Source organism: Marmota monax, unplaced genomic scaffold, assembly GCF_021218885.2.
Source record: "Marmota monax isolate L192 unplaced genomic scaffold, Marmota_monax_Labrador192_F-V1.1 WCK01_AAM20220418_F8-fsc00141, whole genome shotgun sequence".
NCBI classification, from domain to species: domain Eukaryota; kingdom Metazoa; phylum Chordata; class Mammalia; order Rodentia; family Sciuridae; genus Marmota; species Marmota monax.
This window is the reverse complement of record NW_026692981.1, coordinates 4,646,622-4,672,881: the sequence shown is the minus strand read 5'-3', so window position 1 is coordinate 4,672,881 and position 26,260 is coordinate 4,646,622.

The window sequence follows — 26,260 nt, the reverse complement described above, 5'->3', positions numbered from 1 at the left end:
ACCCCTCTGGCCCATTTCCCAGGATGGGCTGTTTTGACGGTGAGGAGGCTGCTCCAGGGCTCATCAAAGCCAACCTAGGTCCTACTTCCTCGCCTCTTCATCACTCCTCAATCTAGGGGATTCATATTTCTAGAAGACTGTCTCAGTCCCCTCTTTTTGTCACCCCACAAATCCAACCATGAGGACTGAAGAGACCAGGGTATCCAGAAAGCACCACATGGAGATGGTGTGGAGGTTGGCTATCTAAGGCTGAGCTCAGCACTATCTAAAAACCCCTCAATTCCGTGTCACAACTGTGGCTCACTCAATCACACATCACTGAGAGCTCGCAGTCACCGGCCCAGGCTGGGTGGCCTCTGGCACTCCTCCTGCTGTGCCTGCTTGACTTGCAGCGCCCCTCTCCTGTCCCCCAGCTCTCGGACCATCTGGCCTCATGTTCTGGATTGTGATATCAAGCTTGGGTCCGCCATGTTTGGGTGACCCGTTGGGCTCTTCCCTGCATGCTTCTCCGCAGAACACAATGGATCCAGAATGGTGACAGAAATGAGTCCTGACATGTGTGAGTCGGTGCCTGGTGTTTAGTCAATTACAATTAGTAAGTTAGTAAGTCAGGCTAGAAACAGAAGCATGGGTTGGTTTTATTGTAATTTCACATCTTACAAGAGACCAGCCGAAAAACCACGAGGATTTATGCAACCTACGTTTGGAGAAGCCCACCATGCATTATCTTCTAGAAAAAAAGACTGGGAAGAAACTCCCATGGCCCCTTCTTCTTTGTTAAGGGGTGTTCTATAAAGTGCAGCCACCTCTCCATACCTGCAGGTTCTTCATCTGTGGATTCAACCAACTGTGGATCAAAACTATCCAGAGAATAATTGTGTGTGTTCTAAATGTGTACATATTTTTTTCTTGTTATTATTCCCTAAACAACATAGTGAAACAACAAATTTCATAGCATTAACCTTTTATTTCATATCGTAAGTTATTTAGAGATAAAGTATATGGGGAAATGTGCATAGAGTGTGTGCAAATACTAAGTCATTTTATCTAAGGGACTTGAACATCCTCAGATTTTTGTCTCTTTGAAGGGTTGGGGTTTAATCTCCTGTGGATACCAACAGATGGCTGCCTTTACCTAAAGGTAAAAAGTACTATATTGTCATCAGTTTCTGGTGAACCGAAGTGAGGGGCTCATAAAAGAAACATTGACGCTGAATTTGTGGAGACTGCTTCAGTTTTAAATTGGGTGTTTAAAGTTACCCTGATTTTCTTTGAAATCAAAACTTGAAATAAATTTCCTGTTCTTGAATTTTTGAGCTGTATGCAGACCTGGAACCCAGGATGGGGAGTGTAGGTCGGCTTGTTTGGACTGGGGATGTCTGCTGGCTGGCCTGGCTAATCCTCGGATTCTGGAAACCTTCAGTCTACAGCTCATGTGTTAATTTAGGTTTGCTGTGCAAATATTTCTGTTCTCCCAAACTACTTCAGAGTTGCTACGGTGCACTTAGGGTATCTAAGGGCAGGTTTGGGCGCACGTTAGTCTTATCCCTGCACATACTCTCACATGTCTCTAAAGGGCTCATGGCTGGCTTATTCATCCTTACTAGAACATCCTGGAGAAGTACACCCGTCTTAGTCCATTTTCTTTTCTTTTCTTTTTGTACCAGGGATTGAACCCAGGGTCCTGTAACCACTGAGCCACATCCCCCTTTATTTTTTATCTTGAGACAGGGTCTCACTAAGTCGCCAAGGCTGGCTTTGAACCTGTGGTCCTCCTACTCACCCTCCCTCACTGCTGTGATTACAGGCGTGCACCCTGTGTCTGGCCATTGTCCACTTTCGTAACACACCACCAGAGCTGGATAAAAGAGGAGGGGACTATCCCAGTTCACAGTTCTGGAAGCCGGAAAGTCCAGGGCCAGGCAGCCTCATCTGTTAAAGGTCATGGGCTGCATGAGGGCTAACAGGCAGTGCAGAGTGAGAGGAGGGCTGGACCCCACAGCAGGTAACTCATTCCTGAAGGCAGGCGTGAAGCCACCCGCTCATCCCCACGGCCCAGACCCTCTGCCATGTCAAAGAGCGCTGTCAGCACTGAGGATCCGGTTCCACACATGAATTCTAGGGCTGTCCTCAGGCTGCGCAACACTCTTAGGTGCCTTATCAGCTGACGGACTCCCTTGTGCTGTTCTCTACCTAGAGACGCAGCGCTTGGAGCCAGGTGAGCAATCGAGGAGGCTGCAGGCCTGACAGAAAGTGCTGGAGCTCAGGGCTCCTTTGCAGTTGGCTCCTCGTCCTCCGGATTCAGAGCCCCCGCCCTGGCAGGTTCTCACCATCACCTTAGAGGCAAAGGAAAGGCATCCTGGACAGGAAGGTCGCCGCTCCCGGGGATGGGGGTGTCGGGTGGGTGGCAGAGGGGAGCTGAGAAACGAATCAAGGGCGACAACCGGCACACTCAGCGGACCATCCTCCCGGAGGACGGCCGGAGCCACCTTCCCAGCATGGAGGGCGCCGGTGGGCGGGGTCTGCCTGCTTCTGGGTGCAGCTGCTGCGGCCTTCCCTCCACACCCCACATCCATCTGAACCCAGCGGCTCTCCGACTACACATGACTTTTACAGCCCTGGGTGGCTGGTTGTAGTCACCCCTCTCCCAGCTGGAGAATGACGTCACAGTCCGCCGGTCAGGTCCTTGGGGTGCTCGTGGGAGTGCATGGTCCACAAGAAACCCTGGGTGACTTTGGAGGGGGGTGAGGCACAGGCCCCTGCTCCCTCCTGCCCTTCCAGCTCCACAGCCCTGCCTCCCCGTCCCGGCCTCTTGGGGAACAGGACCGGAAGCTCGTGATGTGGCCTGCCCTCAGGTGTGCGGTCCTTGGGCTTCCCTGGTCCTGGCAGATGGAAAGGCCTGTCCCCACTCATGTCCAGGGTTGGGTTCTGAAGCTACAAAGAGTCCCCTTTTGTAGATAGCCCTGAAGCTTCAAGGCAGCTGTCCGCCTCGCCTGCCTCCGAACCTGTAAGGACACACAGTGGAGGGCTGATCACCGCTCCTTGGTGATGCTGAGGACAGTCAGATAAGCCTGCAGGCATCTCAGAAGCAGTCGGGGAACCCAGGCAGGGCTGGCTGGGAGGGTGGGCGCGGGGCCTGCCTGTGCCTCCCGCAGCCGGCCTGAGATATCCGTGACGCTTGAGGTCCCAGAGAAGCTGCCCCGGCAGTAACTCTTGCTCCACTCCTCTTCCCAGATCTTGTGAGCGAAATTCCCGTTTCTAAACGTCTCCTTCATAAATGCCTTGAATTCAAGGTTCTCTTGAGAATCTCTGGGCATTTAACAGGATCTCATGGGTCCAGACGTAGAAGGTGGCTGATTATTAGAACTCTTTAAGCAGTTAAGGTTCTGAAATGGAATAGGCTGGACGTCTCAGGAGGTGACCAGTCTCCAGGGCAGAAGAAATGAAAGCGGAAGCCAGCAGGGTGCCGTGGGGCAGGTCTACCAGGAACTGCGTGGGGAACCTCTCAGCTGCCCCCGTGACCCGGCTCCCTGACCCAGGCCCTGCCGAGTTCCCCTCCTGTGCTCCCGGGTTCCTGCTCCTGCTCAGCAACGAACGGCTTCTGAGGCTGGTCTGCAGCTGACCCTGATATCGGCCCTGTCCCTGCTTCTTCTGCTGTCTCCCCGTTGCTTGCAGAAGCCAGCTGCCCTATGTGGCTGCTGTATGCAGAGGCACACGTGGCAAGGGACAGAGGGGTCCCTGGCCAACAGCTCTTGAGGAACAAAGGCCCTGAGCCCAGTGGCCCAGGAGGGGCTCACAGGATGCTCAGGGGTGGACTGGAGAGTAGACCCTCGCCCAGTGCAGCCTTCACGGGACAGCACCCTGCAGTTCACCTGGATTGCAGCCACCAGAGGCCTCTGTGGCAGAGGACACCAGGCAAGCCACACCTGTATCCCTGGCCTACGGAAACTGTGAGATAATGGGTGTGGTTGGTTCAAGTTCCTCAGCTGTGGGTCACTTGCTACGTGTCAGTAACGGACTAAATCCAGCATAGCGAATCGTTGCCCCGACATCCCTCTCAGATTTAGTATTTTATGAGTTTTCAGGAGTTAGAAAGGAGACTTGAAGGTATTGACCATACTGATATCCAAGCTGTTCTTCCCCTCTTTCTCTCCTTTCTTCTGATTAAGTCCCGTAAATAGCTGTGCTTGTCTGCTGGGATTCATTTTTCTTTGTGTGTAGTCTTGTCAGCTGGCTGAACCTTAATAGGCTGCAGAGAAAGTGGACGCATTCAGACAAGCATCTTTGGAAACCCCGGGAAGTCCAGGGAGGAAAAGGCAGGTACCATCTGGTTGCTAATGCAGTGTGCTTTGCATGTGAAATAAGAGTGATCACAGCTCAAACAAGCAATTCCAAGGTGTCATTGATTGCTCTGGGTCTGAGCAGTCCTTGCTAATCCAGCCTATTATTCTCACCTTTAGCACAGGCCCCATCAGGGCTGGCACTGAATGGTTCCTCCAGTCATCTATTTGAGGGGCTGACACAATCGCTTTCTGCATGGATATATTTGTGCCTTAAATGCTCCTGGATCAATCAAAGAATTACAGAGCTTTCTCCTGACTGGAGGAAGCCCAGGCAGGTTTTGCCACTGCAGTTGTGGAATCTATCACGCTGCCAGTTTGGCCCACTGAGTTAATGTTTCATATGACGATTTCTAGTCTCCATTCCTGAAAACAGAGAGGCAAGTGATACGCTGATGCTTTATGTTGTTGAGAAAAGTAAGAGATGGAGTTTGAAATGTAAACGATTTAAAATGAAAGAAAAATCTCAGCATGTTGAAGCAAATTGCCCTTCTTTCCCCACAGGCTCTCAGGCCCACTTCACGAGGCTTGAGCAGTGGTGCAAGTTGAGCCTCTGACAGGGTCGACAAGACCCTGTGGGTAAAGCCTCTCGTGCCCTCTGCATCAGAAGTCCCTACTGTGCAGTAGGAACACGCGACCACAGGTTCTGCTCCTACGTCAGGTTCCGGTTGTAAATTGTGACTAGCAATTTATCTCATGAGCTGCTTTGGGGTGGAGGGAGAATATTGAGGGGGCTGTGACATGCGCTGGGTGCAGCCGTCCCCTTGACGCCCTTTTACCATCTTGTCCCCGGGGCCTGGTGTCCCGGTGGCTGTGGCTACCAAGGGTGTGCTCAACACAGTGTTCTTCTGCTCCACTCACACAGGTCCCTGTGCAAAGATTTTCACAAAGTAGCTTGTTATAGATTTCCTGCAACATGTCCAAGAAGATAGACCAAGAACATGCTGAGATGGAAAATCAGAGGTCAAATCATTTCTAAAAAAAAAAAAAAACCTATGGTAAAATACATGTAACAGAATTTACTACTTTTTGCCGTCATCAAGTGCTCAGTTTAGTGATAGGTCCACAATGTTGTGTGAACATTACAGCTGTCTAGTTCCAGAACTTTCCATTCATCTAAAAGGAAACTCCATATACATTAAATAGTCATTTCCTGTTTGCTTTCCCGCTAGCCCATGGTAACCACTAATCTCTTCCCTGTCTCTCCAGATTTGCCTATTTTGGATGTTTCGTGTAGAGATGATCGTAGGATCTGGGCTGCTCTGCCTGACTCTTTCACTTAGCATGATGTGTTCAAGGTACCTGTGTGGACTCCATATCCACGCATCAGTGCTTCATTCCTATTTATGGCCAAATGATATTCCCTTATATGGATCTGCTACATGTTCAGCTGATGAATGCAGGGTGCAGGTTAAAGTCTATTTTGTTTATTTTTTTTTTATGTTTTAGGCAGAGTCTCACTGTGTTGCCAAGGCTGGTCGAGGGATACTGGGTCTAAGCCATTCTTCTGCCTCAGACTCTTACATTAAATGCCTTTAACATTAATTAATAGCAATATTAATTGAAAGTATTTGAAACATCTATAACCAATCAGGAGATGACTATATTCATAATAATTATCATTTATGACTCAACTTTGGGGTTGGAGTTCTTTTCTTTTCAGCCAGTTGGTCATAGACAGGCACTCTGCCGAGAGCTAGATTCACGACATCTTTTTCTTCTAAAATGCCGAGACAGACAGAAAGATGTGGTTCCCCTGAGAAACCGAATCTTCTGCACGCTGTGGATCCTGCTCCTGGCCTCGGGGCTGGAGGTGCCGTGTGGCAGGGCGGTGGGGAGCTCCCTGGGAGGTCCTGAGAAGAGGTGCAGAAGCTCTTCTGAGGCTGCGCGTCTCTGGAGGCTGCACCCTGGCTGGGGTTCTGTTGAGGTTCGTGACTACCCTGGCCTTCCACCATGTCCACCATGGACATCTCATGCTTGGCTTTCCGTGTCTCCCAACATCACCCCGGCTCCGTCACACTGTGAGGCTCGGAGAACCCACCACCAGAGAGCCCGACCGAGGGTCTGAGAAGAGGAGCCTGGGGCTGCTGTGGGCAGAGGTGGTCCAACCCACACCCTCACGAGCACAGTGAGACCCATTCTGCTGTACAGTGAGCAGATTTGGGAACCTGTGAAGGAAAGCAAGTGTCACAGACAAGAAGAACAGGGTCCCCCGGGCACTCTGTTCTGTAGTTTACACAGGTCTCGGTCAGTTTTAATCAGCTCCTCCTTGGGGGTGGAGACTCCTAACTAAGTCTTTTTTTAGTGTAGTTCTCAGAATTTGGCAGTTACATCAGAGGAGATCGAAAGAAAAAAAAAAGTTAAAGCTTCTGAGACTGGGAGGTGAGAACATAGGTGTTAGCTATGGCATGAATTCTGCCTTCTCTAAATTTTATTTAAAAATCTCACAGGTTCTGGTCTTGCAGTGCATTCTTAAAATGCCTCACGCAAGCCGAGCAGGGACAATTAAGATGGACAATAATTGCCTTTCCTTTTAGGAAAGCAGCCCATGCCCTTAATGAGATCGCCACGCACGCGGCACAGCATCTGTTTGCACCGCGCCTGGCGGAAAGCCTAAATGAGCAAACCTGAATAATAATGCCCTGGCCCCCCACCGCTGCAGGTCCCAGATGTGGCCGCCACGTCCACCGTAGATTCTGGCTTTGGAACTTCTCCTGAGCCCACTTTTGCAGTAATTAGCACAAGATCCCAAATTGGCCCGTTTCTGCATGTGAGCGTCATGTGGGACCCAGTGGTTCACAAACAGGAACATGATTTATCTACCTGTGCAGAATGGTTTTCACAGAGAAGCTGCACCAGTTTTGTAGGTCATTGTCATAGCACCTTAGTCACGACAGCATAGCATACCCTGGAATCAATGCATGTGATTAAACAAAACTTATACATAAAAGAAAGCTCATAAGTAATCTGGATCCCAGTAGCTGCCCAATACATCATCCTTAATTCTGAAAGCACTGGCAAAAGTCTATGTCAGGGGGCTTGGACTATTTTCCGAGTGGAGAGGATATTAATGACCAAGACACAGGGCAGGTTTTGGAGCACAACTTGCCAAATGCTTGTATTTTATTTAAGATGTGACCAGAAAGACTTAGTCTGAGCCCACATAGATTCAGCAGAGCTCTCTTGAGGGACTTTTTGGATGGAGGAATAGTCTAGGGCAAGAGGCCTCCAGGTGATTCTAGAGTCCAGCTCTTCATATAGGAAGGTTAAGTTCCTTCGGCCTCTCTGCTGCTGGACATCCTGTCTATGGGGACGTCTCCTTCAGCAGCACCCTGGCTGCCCTTGTCTGAAGATGGGACATTTGTGTCATTTGTGTGTAAACACAGGAAACTCACCGACGGCCCTATTCCTCGTAATCTCTGGCAGCTCGACTGCTTGCGCTGTGTGGACGGGACCCACCGGAGTCCAGCAGCCCCACGGCATGCTCCCTCTGTGGATCTTGTGTTCCCAGGGCTGCTGTGACACGGGGCTGCTCGCTGGGTGGTTAGGACAACGGAGCTGGGTTCCCTCGCAGTTCTGGCTCCAGGTGTCAGTAGGTTTGCCGTCTGCAGGTCCCAGGGAAGATCCTGCCTCCAGCGAGGTGCCCCTGGCCTTGCCGGGCTGGTGGATGCAGCGCTGCAGGCTGGTTCCCAGGCCACCTGGTGTTCTAAGCGTCTGTGAGCCTCCTCCTCTTCAGTCTCGCGGGATGCAGGGTCCACAGCACCCAGTAGGCCCTCATCCTAACTTTCCTAAGTGAGTCTGCAACAGCCCTGTTTCCAAAAGGCCCCATTCTGAGGCCCTCAGAGTTAAGACTGCATCATATCTTTTGGGGAGAGCGGGTGGACACAGTTCAGCCCCACAAAACCACTTGATGGATTTTTTCCATGTTCAAAACCTGAACTTGGCCCCGCCAAGTCCCTGGGGAGACGACGTCCCAAGGACTGTTAGGAAGTAGGGAGTGGGGGGCTGTCGCTGTGTGTCGTGGTACCTAGCACCTCACAGAGGGCTTTGCACAGGAAGGGACACAGCATTTCTGATTCCGTGGTGGCTTCCTCAGTGTGTGGCGGGGTGGGGGCTCCCAGTAACCATTTATGCCCTGTGGGCTCTGGTGAGTTGCAGTGCTACAGTGTTTACCAACCTGTTCAAACACCCACAAGCTCTATCTCTGGGCAGCCCCACCAGCTGAGCATATTGAACTTTACTTTGGGTGGGTTTTGTTGATAAACATACAATCGACTCAGTATGCTTTTGCCAGCCACCCATGTGTGGTCCCTGTGTTCCCATGCCACCTTCTGGGGGAGGGGGCATGCTCCTCCCCTCCCCCTGAGAACTGTGGTGGTGATGCCACACGCTCCTGGAATACGGGGGTGCCCTGAGATCAGAGAGCAGGTCAAGATCTCATATTCCCCTTTGTGCACTCGCACAAACAGAGGGCAGGTGCTCAGCCGTGGGACGGAGCTCCACATGTTGAGGTTCGATTGAGGTTCCTACTTTGGAGGAGATGATGGTGCTGGGTACCCGAGGGAGGGACACTGGCGTTGCCACGTCTGGAACTAGCAGGCAGTTCCATGGCAGGATTGCTTGTCTCTGGGCGGGGTGGAGAGAGCTAGTCTAGCTGGGCATGGCAGAGGGGTGTGGCAAGTGGAGAGGTCTAAAAGCAGACACCATTCATTGGAAGGTTTACTTGGACGCTTTAGGTGAAGTGGGGCTATGCAATCTCTGCCTTCCTGATATGTGAGATAGGACACTGCTTACATAGCTTCCAGATGACTTCAGGCTTAGCAGTTGCTACCGTATGACATACTATGGGCTGTTCCAGGCATGTGCCAGGGCTGTAACATATCCCCTGTGGATAAGGGGCTGCTGGATTTTTTATCCACCAATGCTCATGTGCACACACCCCGAGCACACCTCTCCACTTTGAATCATGTTCCTCACACAGTTTTATAGCATTTTCCCTTTGATGACATTGTTACTAGTTCCTTAAATCATTAATTATTCCTCTAAACCCCATTTTAAATGACTGTATAATATTTCACTTAAATGACTGCTTACTATTTCAATGCAGGGCCATGATGTATTTATCTGACCTTCTTATTAGTGGACATTTGTTGGTGTCCAGCTTCTCATTGATAAACAATGCATGGCCGGCATCCTTGTATGGGACTGTAGTTAATTCCCAGACGGCTGCTTTTCTGTCCTTCCCCGCCTTTGCTGTCCCCCATGCAGACGCATTCATTCCCGTTGTATCCTGGTGCTCTTGTTTGATTTGTTCCCATCCATGAAGCAAGTGTATTTTCTATCTTAAAAGCATCCTTTAAGTTTATTTAATTAGAATGAACTTAAAAATGATTATACTCGGCTATAAAATACTGGAGAGTGGGACCTGTCTCAGCTCTGCTGTTACAGAGTATCCAATGGGGAGGCTGCAACAACAGACCCCATCTCTTCCTGTTCTGGAGGCTGGGAGTCTAAGCCCGAGGTTCCAGCTGATTCCGTTTCTGGTGAGGGTTCCCTTCCTGGCCGTTGGCGTGGTCTCCTGAGGCCTTGTCCTTGGCCTTGTCCTTGGTCTCACCCGTACCCTCTTGGAGGCTGAGTCCCCTGGTATCTCAGATAGGACACTGAGACTGTCACAGATAGTCTCTGATCAGGACCTCACCCTTGGGGCCTCATTCAACATTAAAAGTTTCCTGACAAATTTCATCTCCAAGTATAACCACCCGAGAGGTTGGGGCTTCAACAGTAAATGCTGGGGTGCGGTTACAAACATTCAATAATGGACTGAGATTTTGAAAGTTCATTACCAGGTCCTGTCTCTTTATAGCACTTTTAATTTTTAAGTACTTCTATCTATATTATCCTATTTTGTTTGAAACAAATCCTGTGATCTTTAAAATCTTCCTCTGGTACTTTCTGTAAAGATTATCATATTTTTACCCAAATAATGCCGGGATATAATGTTCAGAGTCTAAGGGTAATGATAACAATAAGAGTCTTGTGGCAACAACCATGTAGCCCTGCATCCCTGTTTCTTGCTGGCTGCTGGCATAGACTGCTCACAGTCCCTAGGAGCCACCCCGTGTCCCTTGCCCCTTCAAGCTGACATCTGCAAGGCCGACAGAAAATCCTCTTTCAGGCTTTCACCTGTGAGGTTGGGCAGATCAAGCCCCTCCTTCCTGCTACCTCCAAGCCGGCCCATTTGGGACTGCATGGCGTCTGCCACCTCCCCCCCCCCCACTACCTTATTCCAGTAGGTAGAAGGGAGTCACAGGCGCTCCCACGTTGGAGGGGAGGACGACCCAGGGGTCTGGCAGATTGGGGGTCACCCTAGAGTGCCCCTGCCATCACCTGGGACCTCTTGACAATGATGCTGGTGTTACCGAGTTCCCTGATTGAGTCCCATGACTTCCAAAAACACCGTGTCCGTGTGTTGGGTGGTGTTCTGTTTCATGGTGGTGCTACGTAACTGGGAGGTGGTGGTCACCATACTGTGGCTGCACAGTCTCCTTCGCTGCCCTTCCTGCCTGAGGACTTTTCCTCCTGGTGATCCTGCCTGCGTCCCTCCTTGACCTCCCAGCCTCTGCTGCTGGTGCTGAGACCCCCGTGCTGCTCCCAGTCCAGCCCCATGGTAAGGAGCCTTGCTTATTTATTTTTTTCTTCCCAGAAGCAGTCAAGACCTGTCCTTTGCTTCTAGTGTTCTGAAACACAGCACCGGAGCTGAGTTCCATTTACTTCTGTTTGGCAGTTCTCCTTGGTTATCATCACCATCATCATGTAATGCTCTCTCCGATGTTTTCTATTTCACTCTTGGAACTCTTGTGATGTGAATATTAGACATTCTCGTCATATCCCTGATTTTCTTGTCTTTTCTCCCTCTTATTGTCCTCTTCAAGATGTATTTTTAGAGACTCTGCCTTATCTTTCTGCTTTACTGAATTTGTGCATTCGACTCTTGTATTTTTAGTTCCCAGAAGCTCCTAACTGCAGAGCATTATTATATCATTTTAAAGTAGCATCTTATTCTTGCTCCGGGAATGTCATATCTTAAAGATTTCTTTTGTTCTCTGCATTGCTTTTATTTTCTCTGGATTTTGAGGATTCAGTGGGGCCGGGGGGAGTTACCTGGTGATAGCTTTCTCTGTTCTGGAGGTTTCCTGGCTGTGGGTGGAGAAGGAGACCAGGGTCAACCTGTTTCCCAGGTGGAATGGCAGACAATCCCCCTGCATTCATTTCCTGCCTTGCCCGTACCTCCCTGGGACTGGAGTGGATGCCTGCAACCCCCGAGACGCTCTGGATTTCTGAGGAGGCAACTTGGCCTGCTTCTCCGCTCCATGGACGTCCCTCCTCTGCCCAGCCCTCCCCCCTTGCTGTCTGTCTCCCTGCCTTGTAGCTGTGGTCATGGATTTCTCTGGCTCCGCTGCAGGTAGACACTGGGTTTCCGTATCTTTTCTCTTTGGGGGAGCCTTGGCCATTCCGTTGTCCCATTTGAGGGAGGGAGCACTGCCATCTTAAACCTTTCAAATGATCTGCTTTTCTGGTGGCAGAGACAGGCACAATGATCCCCTTGTCAAGATAATGGAATTGCAAGCCAAGAGGGGGACTTTGCAATGGATAGAAAAGAAAACTGGAAAAACTCAAATCCCATCGAGGATTTTTCTGAAATGCAGAAACGGATAAATGGTCTGTTTGAATTATGGAATTTCCTGCTTGACAATGCCTGTTGCTTGTAACTAGTTGGTCAAAATTAGGTTTCACAGAAACATTATGTCTCGATTACAATGTTATAATTCTACAGCAAGACACACAATGTGATTTGAAGTCCACGAACTCCCTAACTGTCAGACCAAATCTTTGTAAGCTATTCTCATTTAGCCTTTAGAAAAACAGAAATCTTGGCAAAGCTCTTCTGGCTGGGATGAAGCAGAGTAGGAACAACCCTATTAGGTTGATGCTGGTAATAGCAGATTATTATTATTTTTCCCTCCTAAACAGTCAAGGTGAAAGACAGTGTTCCTGAGCCAGGCAGTGATCTGGGACTTGGCTTCGGGATCCATTAGGGTTCAAAGTACTATTCTGGTTCCTGCCCTAAAGGTTGGTGAAAGGAGAATATTTTTTGAAAAGCCTTAGTCATTTTGTGTTTGCTATTTACCCAACTTTAGACAGTATGGTTTGCATTAGCAGGAGTTCTGCAAATTGTGTAGAAGGGATTTAAAACCCTTCTCTGGCTTATGTGAAAAATGAGCCCATGATTCCTGGCTCCTCGGGTTCCCTGTGGGAGTCCTGGTGTAAAGTGATCTTCGACATGCCTGGCTGGAACTGTAAGCCACGCAACAGCTGCATTTTTTTTCTTTAACAATAAACATTTTGTATGTAGAAACTGAAGCTTTTCTAGCCTGTTTTCAGTGCTAAATCGATTGATTTGTCATATAAACAGATGAGTGCTTCGAGAAGCACTGTCGACAGACAGAAATACAAATGACTGTGGCACCATTTGGGAGTCAGGGTTGTCTGCTCTTGTCCCGAATGTTTTGTTTTTCAGGAAAATTCCCAGTAGCCCAGTTTATAGGTGTCTATGGGCAAAGCCGTCTTCCGCTTTCTTTACCTTTCCAAATCATTGATTAAAGAGATCATCTTCTGATAAAGCCTTTTATTGTACAACTGGAGATGTGTTCTACACTTTCAGCCTCACTGGCAGAGATGATGCCTTAAGTTTCCCTGGTTCCGAAGTCTGAGACCTGATTGTGAGATCCACTTCTTAGCACAGGAGTGACAAAGAAGGGGTGCTGGAAATGTCAATCAAACAGGAGAGAGTTAGGGTAGAAGGAAGGATCCTACAGCTAGACAGGCAATATATTTTGAAAACCACAAACTCCTTAGCTGTCAGACTCAATTTTTAGAAGCCCCAAAGCCAGAAAGTTTGCAGAGGCTGATGAAGGCAAACTTTTTTGACTTGGCAGTTCTGCTGAGGGCTAGCCCTGCAGATAGAGGAGGGGGAAGGAGGCCCCTCGGACCTTCTTGTTGTCCTTGGTAAAGAGGAGAAAGTCAGGGCAGTAAATCAGACCCTGGGGGGTGATTTCTCAGGACATCTGGTGGCCTCTGGGGGAGGTCCCTTCACCTTCCCCTCGGCCCCCGGGTTCCCAGTGCACTGGGCTGGATGTGTGCGGGCCTTCCTCATCTTAACAAGGTAGCTCCAGCTGGGAAGGATGGGAGTCAAGTTGGCAAAAGCACATGATCACGGGATTTCCTGATACTAAGGAAGATGACATTTACTTCTTTGAGAGTGTGGAAGGGACGGAAAAGGAAAGCAGCTTCTTTAGAAGAAAGTAAGGACGGTTGTTAGAAGCAATGATTTAGAAGTGGAATCCCAAGCTCCTTGTGATCCAGGAGGGAAGGTTATGTGGTCCTGACATTCTCCAGCTTCCAAATGTTGAATTGCCCTTTATCTACAGCTACAGTAGTCTCTCTGAGAGTTTTCTTTTTTAAACACTCTGCAACTTAGTGAGAACCCAATGTTTGGGACAAGAGCAGTCTCTAAATAAAATAAATAAATAAATAAAAGGGCTGGAGGTGTAGCTCCATGGGAGAGCACCCTGGGTTCCACCCCCAGTGCCACAAAGGAAACAAAACAGAACCAGGCACCTCTTCCTCTGGAATGTCTGAGAACGTCAAGGTCCCCGTCCGCTCTGCATCTTCAGGTTCAAGTTATGACTGAAAGTCATCTGGAGTAAGGACTGTCTTCCTCTCACCTGAAAAGTACAGGGGAGTGTTTTTCTGAAGAATCTCTGTTAGCCCTTCAATCTAATGTTGCTTAGCTACAGCCGTGTCAGCCCTCAGATGACCAGGCCTCGGACCCTCGTCCCTGGGAAACCATGATCTCAATCATCACTTTGCTCTTCTGAAAAAAAAATTAATTAATAAACAATAAAAAATAATAGTTCTTCCAAGGAGGAGAGACCTTCTTCAATCCCCACCTCCTGCCACACTCTTATAATTTTAGAACCTTGAACATGTTCATAAAGAGCCTTGGACTATGGGAAAAATACGAATTCCATAAGCTTGTGTTCCAGATCTTCTGGGATGCGGTCCCAGGCGCTTCTCCACTAAGGAGTGACTTCTGTGACCCGAGGGGCACCTGCAGGGCCCGTGCAGTCTGGGGCATCATGGTGTGTCAGAGCTTCATGTGGGGAAGACACAGGGGACAGCGAGGGAGGAACTGAGGGGGGCACTGTGTTTTGTACATCAGCTTTGTAACCGTAGGTGGAGTGAGCTTAGCCTCGGGGGCTCAGTTTCACTGTCCATAGAACCCAGGTGAGTCATCACCGATGGTTCTTGGTCACAGGCTTCTGGACCCCAGGGTGAGTCACCACCGATGGTTCTTAGTTGCAGACTCTGGACCTGGTGATTCCAGGTCATCACCTCCTGGGGACCTGCTCCCAGGAGTGCTGCATGAGGTCAGTTATGATGTGAGGGACATTGCCGAGAGCTTGTCCTGGTAGAGTGCAGGGTCCTTGCCACCTTGCTGGGAGGCAGGTCCCCTTCGCCAGCAGCCCTGGTCCTGATGACAGAACCGTTTCTGCCCCAGTCACTGCCTGTTCCGGTCTCCCCTCTTCTGGTGTCCCTGGACTGATTTGTTTGAGTTCGTGGCAGGAGAACACGCCTCGGCCTGCCCCACCTGGGCCAGCTTTTGCACAGCCGCTGCGGCATCTGATTCCTCTGACGTGATTTGCTGCCGTGGCCTCTCCCGGGTCTTGGCTCTTCCAGGCTCATCCCCTCGGCAGCGAGGTCCTGGGGCCTGACTTGGCCCCAGCTCTGCATCGGCCTCCATCTCACAGATCTGTGCCCTGAGGTGGACCGTCCCTTCATGGGGGATCTCTATGAAGTGGCTTCCAAAGGAAAAGAGCTTGCCATGTGGGCACAGGGGGCAGGGAACTCGGGAGGCTCTGGGTGTTGGGATCCGCAGCCCTCGATGTTCCCAGCGCTTCTGACTTGAGCGCTAGAGAACGCCTCTGACGCCCACCCAAGCCCCCGAGGAGCACAGCAGCCTCACCCTGGAACGTGGGTGGACAAGGCAGGTTTTCCCGACTGAAATAGAATGCCTTAAATCATTCCCCTCGGATCCCGCGGGCGTCTTTCTCCTGGAAGGACCAGGGACACATTTCATGCATCCTCTGGCAGCCCTCCTGCCGGAGAGGGTCTGCAGACAGGAGAAGGGGATGGCTCCATCATCCCACCCGGGCCTAGCAGAGCGAGTCTCCAGTGGTCGCCTTTCTGATGAAGGTCAAGATGAGCAGAGACCACCAAGCCCATTTCAAGGAGGATATTAGATTTCACTGGGGCCAGGAGCTCAGAAGTGAGTTATTAGAGTTTTGTTTTCTGTGCCCTCTGGGCTATATCCTTAATTAGGTGGAACTGATAAGCTTGATAAATTTTGAACTATTGCTTTCTGTTTGCCAATAACAAAATATGGCTGTGTGGGATGTTAGTGATTTTCTGCATCAAACACCTTCTATTTTCCTGAAGTTATCGCTGGTTTCCATTTCAATGGGCCTTTTGTTTAGGTCATTAATTTCAAAGGACAAAGAATGTCTTTTTAACCTTTCTTTTTTTTTTAATTAAAGTATCTTAGTGACTAATCTACGATTTCTGCAGACTTTCCTGAACCCCATTCTCTACCTTTCCTTCACTTCAGGGCCCCACGATTTTGCTTTCTCTGGTGGTAATTAGGTCAAGTTCAGGGCTCAGACCCAGGACATTGTTCCCAACTCTCTTTAGCATTTCTCAGCTTATATCTGTCTCCTTCCCTTCCCTCTCTTCTCTTGTCTTTCTCTTGCTTTGATCTGTACTGACCTACCATCAAGGATATCATAAATATAAACATTGGATTCACACTTTTAAACGAGGGGAGGAGTTAGTTATATGGGCAATATTTTTAGAAACCCCAAACCACCAATAGTAGTAGCAATAACAGGACAACACAGAAAGCACATACATATTTATGTTGATGAAGCAATTACATACATAGGTTTTTGAATAGGGATGGCATGTTGGAATATTTTCTTATTGACCATAATTTTATCTTGATGAAATATTTAGTCAGGTTTTATCAGGCCCAAGAATAATGATCTTACACTTCTTTGTGGAATGCAAACTTAGAAGTCTGAGTTCAATTCATTATCCCAGAGTTGAAACAGTTGGAATTCAGAAGGATTTTTCCCCCTGGGTGTTATTTATAATAGATTGAAGCCTGGGCTCAGTTGTTGCTCTCCAGAAAGATATCCTCCTGCTAACCCTTTATTCAAAAGTATCTAGGAGGAATATTCTAAGGAATCACAGCCAGGAAATAGACCGGCCACTCAGAGGTGGAGGGAAATGCCAGCTGTTAGAAATGTCCAGGAAACGAGGTTGCCAGGGACAGGTGCAGAAGGAAGAAAATCAGCACCTGTCCAAGGATGAGGTTCGGGAATTGCACCGAGCTGCCCTGGGAACAGAAGACCCTGACTACAGGCTGCGGTGCTCCTCTCCAGATTGTGCAGGAGACCAATTCTAGGAAGGGGATAGTTACAAGGATGGTGCCTGAAATGAGTGTGAAAGTCTCTTCCTTCCACGACCCACGTCAGAAATCTGATGTCTGATGTTTTCTGAGGTGATGGCCGTGTCTTCCTGTGGCTGGCCACTTGAGAGTGGGAGGGAAGGTCGAGGTAGGGAGTCTGTGGGGAGAGAGCAAAGCCAAGGGTGGAATGGAAAATGTGAGAGATCGCTGACATTTACTTTTCTCATTTCTTAAGTTCTTTAAAAGACATTTAAAGTTGCCTGGAGCATTAACTATCACAGGGTCTTGTTGGTGTGTGGTAAAACCTGGGGTCATAATAGCCCAACAGAGGAGGGAGAAGGGGCGCTGTATGAAGCTCAGCTGCCATGTTGTACCGGAATCAAGTCAGAAGCAAACCGGAGCAGATGTTATGTGCTAGGACACTCAAGGTAATCTTTAGAGCAACCATTAACAAAATAACTTTTTTTTTTAAAAAAAAGAGCTAAAAAGTAAAGAAACAATTAAAATAGAACACCAGAAAATAGCTATTTAACCCAAAGAACATCCTGAAGAAGAACAGAGGACCAAAAAAGACTTGAAACATGGAAAACAAGTAGCAAAATGACAGATGTAAGTCTAACCACATCAATGATTCTATTAAATGTCAATGGGCTAAATACTCCAATCAAGAGGCAGAGCTTCCTGGAATGAATGAAAAAGGAAGATCTAACAATAGACAACCTAGAATAAATGTACTTTCAGGTCAAAGACACCAGCAGACTGAATGGAAAATAGTAGAAAAATATATACCATGCAAGTAGTAACTAACCATAGGAGATCTTAAATGGCTGTGTTCAATTAGAGAAAGTAGGCTGTAGTGAAAATTATTATTAGACACCCAGCAATCCTGCTTCTGAATTCATATCCAGGGGAATTGAAGTCAGTGTGCTCTGCAGATATCTGTGTTTCTCTGGATGCAGAGAGAGTATTTCCACCTTTGTTTTAACATTGTTCACAATAACTAAGGTACAGAGCAACCTAAAAGAATGGATAAAGAAAGTGTGGTATTTACACACAATGGAATACTATGCAGCCTTTAAATCATGGAAATCCCATCATTTGTGACAACATGAATGAACCTGAAGGCCATTTGGCTCAGGGGAATGAGTCAGGTTCAGAAAGGCAAATACTGAACACCCTCGCTTATTTGTAGAATCTGAAAAACAGTGAACCTGGGGAAGCAGAGAGTAGAATGGTGGGTACCAGGGGCTGTGGGGGGTCTGTGTAAGGGACGATGGGTACAAAGTTTTGGCCCAGTGATCTACTGCACAGAGTGATGACTGTAATGAATAATAAGGCATTACATATTTCAAAGTTGCTGAAAGAGTAGATTTTATATGTCTTCACCACAAAATAAATATGTGAGATGGTGGATATGTTAATTAGCTTGATTTATAAGGAAATATCAAAACATCACTTCATACCCCATACATACATACAGTTATTATTTTTCAATAAAAATAAAATTGAATAATTATTAGAGAGAAAGGGGACATTTTATAATGACAAAAGGATCAATATTTGAGGGGATATAACAATGATAAATGTATACATATCTAATAACAATGGTCCAAAATCCATGAACCAAAACTGACAGAAGAAAGAAGAAATGTTAAGTTCAACAGAATTGGAAATATCAATACCCTACCTTCAATAATTGATGAAACAACCAAACATAAAATCAGTAAAGATATGGAAGATGTGAACAATACTCTCAAACTTAATTTACATGGAACTTAAAGAAAATTAACCCAATAACAGCATAATATATATTCAAGTGCAAAGGAAATACTTTCCGAGATAGACAAGTTTTAACAAACTTAACAGGATTGAAATCATTCAATCACAAGAATTAAAGTAGAAATCAATAAAAGAAATAATTTTGGGGACTCCTCCAAATATGTGAAGGCTAACTAAAGCAATTTCCAGTAACATATGGATATAAAAAAATCAAAGAGGGATTAGAAAATATTTTTAGTTTAATGAAAATGAAAACTCAATATACCAAAAATTGGGAATGCAGCTAGATCAGTACTTTGAGGGAAAGTGATAGCTTGTAACAGCTGTACTAACAAAGAAAGTCGTGAATCCACAATCTAGCCTTCCACCATGAAAAGGAGGGCAAGTGAAATCCACGAGAAGTGGAAGGAAGGAAAAAAGAAATCAATGAAGTAAAAAGCAAAAAATAAAAAAGCTCAATAGGGAAGACCAGTGAAGCCAACACCAGCTCTTTGAAGAGAACTGGTGAATCTTTAGCCCAACTGGCGAAGAAAACAGAGGAGACAGAAACCATCAGAGTTAGGAAGGAAGAGGGAGCTTACTGCTGACCTCCTAGAAAGGAACAGAATTGAGGGGAAAAAACACATAGATAAGTGCGGTAAGAAGGAAGGATTAGATAAGGAGCAAGGCATTAATTACCACAATTAACTCAAGAAAAAAGCAGGAAATATGGATAGATGTATAGTCAGTAAAAATATTGAAATAATAACTAAAAATCTTCCCACAAAGAAAATCCCAATCCCTCCCCCCTTTTTAAAAAAAAAACAAAACTGGGGAATTCTAACACCTATTTAAAAATGAAATGAAACATATTCTAGATGAATTCTTCCAGAAAATAGAGGAAAAAGAACGCTTCCTAACCGATTCTGTGAGGACAGTATTATCCTCATTCTGAAGCTAAACAATCTCATCGCAGGAAGAGAAAACGTTAGGCCTGTGTTCCTCCAGAACATGGATGCAAAAATCTTTTTTAAAAAAAATTAACAAACTCAATCCAGCAGCATACAAAACAAGATGATATCTCTGACTACATGGGATTTATTCCAGAGATGCAAGGTTGGTTAATATCAAAAAGTCAATTAATGTCACATACCATATTAACACAGTAAAAACCAAACCCACATGATTAATTGATGATAATCTTATTAAATGCAGGAAAAGCATTTAGCAGCATCCAACACCCATTCATTCACAGGAAAACAAGGAATAACAACAGAGCTTCCTCAACCTGATGCATGTATAAAAACGTCTTCAGCTGAGCGTGCTTAGCAGAGACTGAAGGCTTTTACCACTCCTGTTCAACCTCAGTGCAGCTACTAACTAAGGAAGTAAAACAGGCCAACAGCGAGGAGCTGAAGGGAAGAAGCAGCATTGTTTTTGTTTGCAGACAACATTATCCTACATGCAGAAAATCCTAGACCCTCCAAAAGAGCTACCAGAACTAGTAAGAGTATTCAGCATGGTCCCAGGATATAAGATCATGATACACAAATTAATTGTTTCTCTATAATAGCAACAAACAATCCAGAAATGAAATTAGGAACAAATTTATGCACAATACTTTCCAAAAGAATAAATCAGGTGCTTTCTTTTTTAGTACTTTTTAATTTGTTTTTGATAGAGATTGGCAAACTTATCTAAGTGTATAAGACTTAGAATAGTCAAGGGACTTAGAATAGTCAAAACAACTTTTATAAGGAAGAACACAGATGAATGACTCACACCTCCCAATTTCCACTTTCACCATAAGTGTTCTGTAACTAAGATTATGGTATGGGATAAGTGTCCAGATCAATAGAACAAAAGCTGAGTGTTCAAACATAAATCCTTTATTTTCATTCTACTGGGTTTTGATTGTAGCACAGAGTCAGATCAGTGGAGAAAGACCAGACTTTTCAACAGATAATGACAGAATAATTGGCAGTTTTCTCTATGGGATCTGAGGAGAAAACCCCAAACCTCCACCTAAATCCTACATTACTCACCCAAATCAGTTGAAACTGGATTATAGACTTAAATATAAGAGTTTCCATTCTAAAGGTTCTTGAAGAAAAGAGAGGAAAATCTTTGTGACTATGGGTTGGCCCATGGTGTCTTAAGTACCGTCCAAAGTCACAATCCGTTTAAAAAAATCATGATTTGCACTTCATCAAGATTAAAACTCCGTGCTCTTTAAAATACACCATTAAGAAACTGAGAATATAAGCCACAGGATGAGAGAAAATGTTTCCACATCTGGTAACCTGTGCCCAGCAGAGTCGAGCCATCAATCTGCCTTCTGCAAATTATGTATTTGTATACATTGTATATCTGCTATATCTTTTCTAAAATAACTCTGTTACAACTAGATAATAATTCAATTTTTAAATTGAACTTGGAAGGACGTTCTCATTTCTCAATGAGAGATGTAAATGAAAGCCACAGTAATCTACCATAGTACACCCACGAATCTGAGAATACCAAGTGTTGGTGAAAACATAGAGAAACTTGACCCAGTGCACAGAGCTCACATACAACTTAGCAATTATACCCTTAGGTATTTACCCAAGGGGAAAATAACAGCCGATGTCCATGCAAAGATTTGACGGTGTTTTAACATCATTCTTTATAACAGACCCAACAAGAACGGCACAAATGTCCATCTGCTGGTGAATGGATAGACAAACTGTAGCATATCCACACAACGGCATCCTGATGAATTGGAACGGAACCTCTGAGATACTGTACGACAGGCGTGAACCTTAAACCACACCCAGTGAAGAAGAGCAGCGGGAGAAGCCACAGGGCTCCGAACACTAGGAAGGAAGTGCCCAGAAAGGGCGATTCTGTAGAGAAGGAAATGGGGGGTGGTCTCTGCAGCTGGGACATGGGACAAAGATGAACTCTAAAAAGGCACAGGGGAACCTCTTGGAACGTTCTAGAACTGGATCATGATGGTGATATGATAATTACACGACTACACAGACTTACCAGCAATCATTGAATTTTGTACCTATAGCGGATGGATTTGATGCAAATTATACCTCAATAAAGCTATTTTTAAAAATTCCTAGGTAGATGTTTGGAGAGGAGTTTGCTTGATGGAGGTACCAAGAAATTTTCTAATCCTCGAAGTCTCTCAGTTGTTTTTTTAAGGGCTGAATGCAGCTAAAAAGTTTGCTCTGAGGCCATCCCTTGCCATGTAGGGATGGATAGAACTGGCCAACCGTGTTTTCAAATGTATTGTGTGATTGGGTCATTGGTACAGATTCTGATGAAATATATTTAGTTCCAAAAGCAGATTTTCTTTTACCAAGGTTCTGTGAATTTCACTGTTGGTTTTTATAAATGACCTTTTGTAGTTTTGTAGGAGAATATATTTGGTGGACAACAGAAGAATCAACCTTACAGACTGCAGTGGTGAACTTTTCCCCTGATGGTTGGTGCCATGGTGGGCTGGGTAGGAAGGGATGTGGGGTGGGAACTGGTCTTTCACTGTGAGGTTTTAAAGAGATCTTGCATTGATGCCCATCGATGTACCTAAGTTGGTATCATTCTTTGAGCAGAGGAATTTCAACAACTGAACCTAAGAAACATTATCACTTCCTTTATTTTTTAGAAAAACCCAACCAGGCAGACAGTTTATTATAACATGTCTGGTTTGCATGCATTAGTTACATTTTGTTTGGCCTATAACCTCAAGAACAATGAGATTCTAAGAGCATTCCGTTAGATCTTGACTGTGTCCCTAGTACATGAAATGCTTGTGTTCTGTTTGTGTCCTTATCATTCCAGTGCCCCCGAGGATATCATATGACAGAAAATCATGTCTGACTTTTAAAAAATACATATGCTAGAAATTATATCCCAGTGACCTCTACAACTTTGTCACTTTCCCAAGACAATAAACTTATCCAAACAATGTTTCTCAAATGTTTCTGTTGCTAAAACCAGTTTTGATTATTTTTTGAAAACAAAACAAAACATGCTGACCAAATTTGTCTCAGAGTTTTTTTTTAAAAAAGAGTAGAATTGACAAGTCTTTCCCCTTAGTGGGTTGATTTGATGTTTGGAAACAACTGAGACACTTCTAGGGCAATGAGTAAGATGGTTTATCAGGATGGAGGTTATGGTTTTTAATTGAAAACAGAATATCCCTGTTAACTATTGGACATTTACTTATGGTTTACAAATTATTTTATGGAATGGTAACATCTATAGGCCTCAGAGCACCTCTTTAAATTTTATTATCATTATTATTTTATGGAGAAGGGTTTTCTTGTGAGGTTAAATTAATCTAGCAACTAGCTACCCTATAAGTCTTGGGAATCATAAAAATCATATATCAAACTGAGCTGGAATTTAGAGAATCTGATGATTTTTCAGAATTCAAAGGCTCAGACTTTTGGTCCATGTTCTGTTTGGCCTTAGAGTGATATTTTAAAATAAATCAGTGTTTTCTCACTTTGAAGTTTTTAGTGGCTCTTAAATCTGCACTCTTATGACTGCTGACCCTGTTCACCTGGGTCAGAGGGAGGGTCCCTTTGACAAGTGTCCCAGGTCCCTTCCTCCAGTCTCTCCACAGACCTGGGGGGCCGAGGAGGGAGCTCCTCCAACCTGAAGCAGCACTCACCCCACTCTGCCTGGGCTGCTCTGGCTGGGCCTCTCTTTTCCTGTCTGCCCGGGCCTCTCGGAGGTGTCCGGGTCACTGCCTTCTCTCTCCACTTGCTGGGAGACTTGTCCCTTACGAATACCCTTTGATTCACCTCTGCCGCTCACTCAAGTGCCTGTTTCCAAGGACCTGCCCACTGCAGAGGGACTGGGGCCTTACAGGGAGAGTTCCTGCCATTCCCTCACGAGCCCCTTCCTCTTCCATGTGTGGGACCCCGGAGCAGGTGGGGACTTCACACTGCACCACCCTCCTCCACCCTTTTGACAGAGGCCCAGCCTCCTGTCCAGCCATTTCCACCAATCATTCTTCACGTGGTGATCTTTGTCAGTCAGCTCCGCCTCGCCCACTGCACCCCCAGAGTCCGTCCGCCACGTTAGTGGGTATGGATTCCCAGTGGTGGACAGGGTTTGGGTTCCTTCTCATGGGGCTTCTTAGAAAGCAGAGTCTGTGACAAGATAGCTGTTCAATTGTCTATAAATATTCTTCAGCAATGAAGGAGATCTTGACCCCATGAGGCATGGTCACAGGAGACTCAGGGTCAGCTCAGCCATGACATTGTCCATGCCCCCTATGGTGGCATCCAAGAATTTTTACCTTCTGACTCTTGTCTGTTTTTTCAGGCTCCTCCTCTTCCACCCTCTGACCCACCTGGACGACATGCCATTCTGTAATAGGTCACCCACTGCCTCTCGTTCACTCGTCAAAACAGCGGGAGCATCCTATTAGTCCATCTTCTGTTGCTGTAGAAAAACACCCTAAACTGGGTACCTTACAAAGAAAAGAGGTTCATCCAACTCACAGTTCTGGAGGTCCAAGAGTGTGGTACTGGCTTTTGTTCGGCTCTGGTGTGGGGCTCATGACGGGTGGCATCACAATGGCGGAAGTGCATGCAGAAGAGATCACAGGGCGAGACATCAGGCTTGCTCTTTATAATAACTGTCTCCCACCCTTGAAGCCAAAAATTTCCTCCGGAGGGTGACATCCCCATGTCCCAGTTACTTCCCACTAGGCTCCAGCTCTGAAAGGTTCCGCCACCTCTTAACCTTGCCACCCTGGGGACCAAGCTCCAGCCTGTGCGCCCTGGGCTGGGGGACACACTCACCCACTCCCTGCCACAGCAATCACCTACTGTGGTCTGCAGGGGCAGATGAAGGTCTGGGAGTGGGATGACGGAGCAGGCGTTCTGGGGGGGGCGGCACAGGAGGAAATAGTAAGAAAATGCCAGATGGCAATGGACACCATGAATAAGCCACACTGATGCATCGGGAAAGGCCCCTCTGGGTAAGTGACGCGTTAATCTGAAATCTGGAAGGACCTCGGTGCTCGTTGTCCATCTCTAGGACCAGGACAAGGAATTTGTATTTTCTTCTGAATCCGGGGGAAGTCTCGGGGTTTTCAGCGGGGTAGAGATGTGGTATGCTTTCTGCTTTATGGAGATCCCGCTAGCTCCTGTGGGTGGTGGATTTTAGGAGTCAAGGCTGGGAGCAGGAAGACAAGTGTATTAGTTTGCTCAAGCTGCTATAACGAAATATCAAAGGCTGTGCAGCTTAATAACAGGAACTTACTTCTCACCATTCTGGAGGTAGGAAGCCCAAGGTCAAGGTGTGGGTAGGTGGTCTCTCCTGAGGCCTCTCTCCTTGGCTTGTGGATGGCATCTTCTCCCTCGGTCCTCATGTGGCATCCCTCTGGGCACAAGCACATCCCTGCTGTCTCTGTGTCCTAATCTCCTCTTCTTAGAAAGATGCCAGTCAGGTTGGACTAGGGTTCATCCTAACGACCCCATTTTAACTTGATCATCTCTTTCAAGGCTCTGTCTCTTAATACAGTCACAGAAGGGACAGGGGTCAGGACTTCAACATAGTAATGTCAGGGAGGGACACCTTCAGCCCATAACATCAAGTTGGAGGCTACTGCAGGGTCTGGGGAAGAGAGGAGAGGGCCTCTGCTCGGAGTTGTGTAAAGGAGACTGGATTGGTTTGGAATATGCTTTGGAGTTAAGGCAACAGCACCCAATAGTGGATGTGGGCCATGGTAGTGTCTTAGCCTCATGTTACTAGAGCAAAATGTCCAAGGCAGGCTACTTATGAAGAGGAAAGGGCTTTTTAGCGGGAGGTTCTGGTCCAGGATTGGGTGGCCCTGTTGTTTTAGACTTCTGGTGAGGACTCTGTGGATGGCAATGGTGGGGAGCATTTGTCAGAGCAAACAGCTTCCATTGTGAACTGGGAAGGAGGGAGAGCAAGGGGAAGTGTGGGGTTCCCTCAGCCCTTTCATAGCCACGCCCACAATGACCTAGAGACCTCCCATTAGGCCCCGCCTCCTACAGTTTCCACCACCTCTCAGTAGAGCCATCCTGAGGACCAAGACTTTGGGAGACACTGCCCACATTTAAACTCTAGCAGAGACCAAGAGCAGGGAGCGCATGGACCCCAGGTTCCATGGCTCAGGTCCATTGTGCCATTCACAGAGACAGGAGCTGCTGTACCTGGGTGCACAGCGTTTCTTAGGGGCAACCAGCCCCCCGCCCCATCCACCCCGCTTCTTCTGCTCCTGGCTCACTCCTAGTCTTTCTTTAATGCTGCGGCTCAAGAGCTCCCTCCTGCAAGGTCTCCTGGTCCTGCTGCCCACCCCCGCAGGGGAGCGTCCCTCCACCTGTCATTAGCCTCTGCCACTCATGCCCACACACTCTCAACACGTTTTCTCCTTGCTGGGTTGCTTGTCTGCCTCCTCCATTAGACCATGGGGGCAGTGGGCCTGAGGCCTGTCCCTCACCACACTCCAGGGCCATGGGCAGTGCCTGCCGTGTGCACAGCAGGTGTTTATTGAGATGGAACAAAGCTACTTGCTGAGGTCTTGGTGGCCTCC